General features: G+C 36.7%; 1 long non-coding RNA gene across 1 annotated transcript in view; it reads right to left on the bottom strand.

The window, feature by feature from the left end:
- Positions 1-3,282: 3,282 nt before the first annotated feature.
- The window catches only part of LOC140625743 (uncharacterized), a 41,390-nt gene continuing 38,672 nt past the window's right edge, over positions 3,283-6,000 (bottom strand). The window contains exons 3-4 of the long non-coding RNA XR_012025071.1: positions 3,574-3,653; positions 3,283-3,414 (exon numbers count right to left, since the gene is read on the bottom strand). This is a non-coding gene — a long non-coding RNA (uncharacterized lncRNA). The remainder of the gene's footprint in view (positions 3,415-3,573; positions 3,654-6,000) is intronic.

Here is a 6,000-nt window from a genome sequence, read left to right as displayed (position 1 = left end):
CGAGGTGAAGTCTCTCACCAAGTTCAGTGACATTCAGTGATGTGTAACATGGAACAAGGAGCTAAAGTTGTGATAAAAATCATTGATTCATTATAAACAAGTGAGAGAAGTGGTAGGTTTCCTTAGAAAGGAAAAGAATGACTAGCACTTAAAGGAAGCAGAACTTTTGATGTAGGAGAGACAGTTGTGGAGGGGAGGGCAGATACACAGCACTGTGCCCTCGCTGGTTGCTGGCTCCACTGCAAAGGGAACTTGATCGCTCTCCATACAACTTGGCAGGGAGCCTGAGGCTGGAGCAGAGAACCAGCAAAGGAAGCAGGGGGTGGGGTGTGGAATTTGTTGGATTGGCTAATCAGGCCCTTCCCTAACAGCCAAGAAGGAAACGGATTACCTGTGGCTGTGACTAAGAAACCTATGGCCAGCAGGACCAGTTGCCTGCATAGTATGCTGCCAAGAAGTACAAGAATAGTTCCAGCTTTCACTGTGGTTTTACTCAAGTTTGGAAACAGGTGGGACTATCTGGAGAGGGGAAAAAAAAAAGCCAGGTGACAGTTTTAACTTTAAACAGTAAATATAGATAGAAAATATTTCCCAAAGTCCAAAGTGATGACATTGCTGGAAACAACCTGAAATGCCAGAGCTCAGATTGTAGGTAGGGAGACCACCTAGGACCGATTCTGATACAAGGTAAATGAAGCCAGAATTGGGATTGTATAATGAAGTTTTTGAGAACCTAAATTATATGTTAGATATAATTTAACCCCCCCCCCTTACTCTCATATGTGTCAGGGGGTTCACAGAGCTTCTGAGTCACAGTATGACTTACCTATGTTCCTATGGGCACAGGCAAACCTAATCAGCTCCAGAGTCCCTGAGGACTAGTTCAGGGACCCTGGAAATAGAGAAATGAATGTAAGAGGTACTGCAATGTAAAGCCAATTGTAGATTAACAACATCCGAAGAAGTTACAAATTAGTGAGAAGTCATCCTATTGTAACCCGGTATTAGCAGATTTAGAATGAATTTTGGTGCCTTTTTAGGGTTCTTTTTAACTCTCCTAGGTTAGAATCCTTATTATGAAAAAGCACATTCTATTCATTCTTTCTGTCACCATGCTTATGGTGACAAGCATGACAGACAAAAAAATATATATATATAGTACAGGGGTTTTACCATTACAAATATCAAGAAAATGATCTATACGGTTCCTCTTATTTAATAGAAAGCTCTTAGAAATGTCATTTAACAATTTGTCCATAACTTGACTGATTTTAAAATGATGACTTCTAATTATTTCTAGCTATAAATTGAGAACAAATTTTAAGCTAGGCAGATTATTAGATTCTAATATCCCCATGAACTTTAAAGAACTGAAGGTCTAAAAACCAGTAAAAAAGAAAGGACACCTTGACTTTATTGTTAATATTTTTTTAAAACTCAAATAAAACCTTTTCCAAGGTTTTTTAATATCACAATCTACAAAAGCAAGTAAGAACTTCTAGGAAGTTTTCCACAGCTTATTAAGGAATTTCATTTATTGGGATTTATTATACAATCAGGAAAATTGGAACTTGCTGAAGTATCCAAAAGGTGTCTGTTCTGTACAATCAAAATTCACTTTACGTCATTATCGCAGATGTTATTTTCTTGAAATTTGTAGTATTAAAACCCTTTTACAGTAACTACTATTTTCGATGCTCCAGATACAGCAAGAGCGATTAAGATGTACTTTTAAAACATGTGAATCCTAATTCAAGAAACTAAAGAATCATAAAATTAGTTCTAGATCATGTTAACACATGGTTATAATTTGGCGCCCTTTTTAACTACAGTTTCTTCATGTTGTTGTTATCTACATTTGATTTATCTTGGCCTTAGATTAAAACACAATCTCCACTTGGCCAGCCAATGTGGTGATATATAGCCATAGTAGAATTACCTGGGGCCCAAAAATTAAGCACTCTATTAAATGACTACGAAGAGAATGTATGAAAGACATGATGAACCCTGTTCTTTTCATTCTCATGATTTTCTTGTTATAAGAGAAATTAATTTTATATGACTATCTAGGTATTTGAATAATCAAACTAGTTGAAAATAAGCCAGTGTAGTGCATGAAAGCATTTCGACATGAAATGTCTAAGGCATTTTAAACTCCTCTGAAGAGGAATCTGATAAATAGCAAGTGTTACATCAATGTAATTTGACTGTTAATTACCAAAGGATAAAACCTAATCCAAACACTAACTTCTTAAGAGATGGAATGTACAGAAATATCAACGGAAACTTTATAAGCTACAAACCCAACACTGCAAGAGCAAGTTTCAGGGAAAAGCACAGCATACTATATACTTATGTTTCAGAAATATTGTGGGAGCATATTCTGTAGGGTTTGAAATGAGAAGCAGAGAAAGAAGAAGGTGTATTGTGGTGTTAAGGACCATGACTGTGGCTATTTAAGGACCAGGCCTTTTTTCTTAAGCATGAAAAAGGCAACAGCAATGACCAAGCAAGTGTTGAATTTGTTCTGCCAGGATTTAGGGATAAACTGATAAAGTTCCAAGCAGAGTGACTCTGCATATCGCTCCCATCACTGAGAAACTGTTAGGACAAAGTTTCTCAATTATGTTTCCAGCTGAATTATCAGAAAGTGCTAATCAGAGCACTAACTTACCCTTCGGAGAACTTCCATATTACTCATGGTATTTAGGCAATTCTAATTCCAAACAATGCAGAGAAGCCAGGAAAGAATCAGAGTTCACATTTAGTTGCTGGCCCTTGGAACTTACTGGAGCCAACCTACAAATGCCAACACCTTTGTTCTCCTTTCTGTTAATCCGTACTAGTCATTTGATCATGGCTAGGTTGAATCTTTTTAGGTTAACACAAATATTTAGGATTTTTGTTTAACTTGGTTCTTGAAATGATCAATTTCCAGCTTATATTTTTTTTCACTGTGGTCCTATATATTACAGGCTTCTCATGTGCCCATGCCAGCTGCAGCTTCTGCACTCCTCTGCTGTTATGTACCTCGATGGTAAACGGTCTAATTGCATAGATTTCTATTGTACCAATAGATTCAAAGAAAAAGGGCAAAGCTGCCAAGAGTTGAAAGTATAAACCTTGTCAAAAATCTCCATAATCTGCAGGTATTAGAAACCTTAACAATTTACTCAGATAATACAGTGTATATTAAGTATTATTCCATTAGTACTATGCATAGCATCTTTATTTAATCACAAGAATGAAGAAATATTACACATTCACAATGCAATGTAAATTCAGGATTTGGATGCAGTGCCGTAATTATCTAATCTGAAACACAGACCCATGAAGAAAATTGTTGAAAAAGGGGAGAGAGGACAGAAAACTTCCATTTGGTCTCTAATAAAGTTTCATATAATCTTTCACATTCTGTGGAAAAAACAATAACATCATTAAATGCACAGGTCTTGTTAAAAATCAAAACTTCTATTTTATACTCATTTACAAAAGTCAAGAGAGCTCAGATGAAAGAATATTAGTCTGAGTTGAGTATCCACTTATTCTTTCATTTAATTAACCAATACTCACTAAAGAGGAAGGCACTTGAAGGGTAAAAGCATTTCCTTTCTCTTGCTTGGACTTCAACCTATAAATCGAAGACTAGACACCTAAAAAAAAAAAAAAAAAAAAAAAAAAGCTTTTTTTAGTTACCCACATACCCAGACAAACATATAAACATACTGATGCCATTGTGTATGTGTGTGAATGCATCCTGCATCCTGTTGTCTGTGATGCTGTTGATGGGGAGGTGATACAAAAGGTAGGCAGAGTGAAATTTTCACCTATGTAAATTGAAAGTGGCCAGTTTCTCTGAAATATGGCCAAGTCTTGATGTGTTCATTAGTTCATTCATTTATTGGTTCACTTGATTTCATTCAATCTTTATTTAAAGTATACTGAGAACCTACTATGTTTTAAGCATTGTCTTTAGCACAACTAGTCTCCTTTGAAATACTAACAAGCCAGAAAGTTAGTTCCTATAATTCTGTAGAGGAAATAAGTATACTTGAGTTTTTTTCACTAATATCAAAATAGTAGCCTGTTTAAAAAAAATACTGGAGACCGAAGAATGGATAAAGAAGAAGTGGTATATACACACAATGAAATATTACTCAGCCATCAAAAAGAATGAAATTTTGCCATTTGCAATGATGTGGATGGAGCCAGAGTGTATTATGCCAAGCAAAATAAGTCAGATAAAGAGAAATACCATATGATTTCACTCATGTGGAATTTAAGGAATAAAATAGATGAGCATATGAAAGGGGGAGAAAAGAAAGGGAAATAAACCATAAGAGACTCTTTTTTTATTCAATCTTTTTAATAAATTTATTTTTTATTGGTATTCAATTTGCCAACATATAGAATAACACCCAGTGCTCATCCCATCCTGTGCCCCCCTCAGTGCCCACCACCCAGTCACCCCCACCTCCCCTTCCACCACCCCTAGTTCGTTTCCCAGAGTTAGGAGTCTCTCATATTCTGTCTCCCTTTCTGATATTTCCACTCATTTTTCTCCTTTCCCCTTTATTCCCTTTCACTATTTTTTATATTCCCCAAATGAATGAGACCATATAATGTTTGTCCTTCTCCGATTGACTTACTTCACTCAGCATAATACCCTCCAGTTCCAACCACGTCGAAGCAAATGGTGGGTATTTGTTGTTTCTAATGGCTGAGGAATATTCCATTGTATACATAGACCACATCTTCTTTATCCATTCGTCTTTCGATGGACACCGAGGCTCCTTCCACGGTTTGGCTATTGTGGACATTGCCGCTATAAACATCGGGGTGCTGTGTGGAGGTTCCTCAAAGAGTTAAAAATAGATCTGCCCTACGACCCAGCAATTACACTGCTGGGGATTTACCCCAAAGATACAGATGCAATGAAACGCCGGGACACCTGCACCATAAGAGACTCTTAAAGATAGAGAACAAACTGAGGGTTGATGGAGGAAAGTGGGTGGGGGATGGACTAGATGGGTGATGGGCATTAAGGAGGGCACTTGTGCTGAGCACTGGGTGTTGTATGTAAATGATGAATCACTGAATTCACCTCCTGAAACGAAGATAGCACTATATGTTAACTAACTAAAATTTAAATAAAAATTTGAAGAAAAAAATAATTCTAGAAAAAAATAGTATCTAAACCAGATATCCCATGGGGGATGTCTATTAGCATTAAGTTAGTGATTAAATTGTAGCATAGGAGCAAGCTTCTAGGCAGTTCAAAAAGTAAACTGTGGAAGAGAACACAATGAGTAGGTATACTGTATTTACTTTGAAACTCTACCTGAAAGAAAGCATGTCTCCTTGCATATCTTTTCTTTGTCTCCATGAAATAAGACCCCATCTTTAATGTAGTTCTGTATCTCTCTTCTTATCCAGAGTCTAAAGTACACATCTTGGCAGTTGACAAATACTTTAAAAGGAAATTTTTATGAATTTTCTCTAGCAAAGCCACTTCCCTTTAAGAAACTAGAATTATGTTTTATGTGTAAGTACATAACAGATTCTATAGAATATCTTTTCTCCAGAGATGACTTGATACTTCCTTTGTGAGAAGTCAACTGCAGAATGTGATCTCGGCTTTCTCATCCCTGAGTTTTGCTCAGGGAAATAGGACCTTCTCTGACCTTCCATGGGCACCCTTCCTACTTCTCTTCCAGCTTTTTACTGCTGGAATATCCCAGGTATAGTTGAGGTGTGCTTTTTCTGTTCAAATGGGATGCATTTGAACCTTATCCCACAAATGGCAAGAACCTCACTTTCCTCACAGTTTTTCCAGAAATTCTGGCAAGAGAAAGAAAGAAGAGGGTAAGGATGGTGTGTGCTTTTCTTGGTCAATCCTGGCTCTGAACTGCTTATTAAAAATTTGTTATAAGGTGTATCTGTACTGTCCCATATAACCCCTGACTCAAAATATAGAACATTCTCCCCTAAAATAGCATT

This window comes from Canis lupus, chromosome 36, assembly GCF_048164855.1.
Source record: "Canis lupus baileyi chromosome 36, mCanLup2.hap1, whole genome shotgun sequence".
Lineage (NCBI taxonomy): Eukaryota > Metazoa > Chordata > Mammalia > Carnivora > Canidae > Canis > Canis lupus.
Note: the sequence above shows the minus strand (reverse complement) of the source record. Positions and strands in the feature narration are given on the sequence as shown.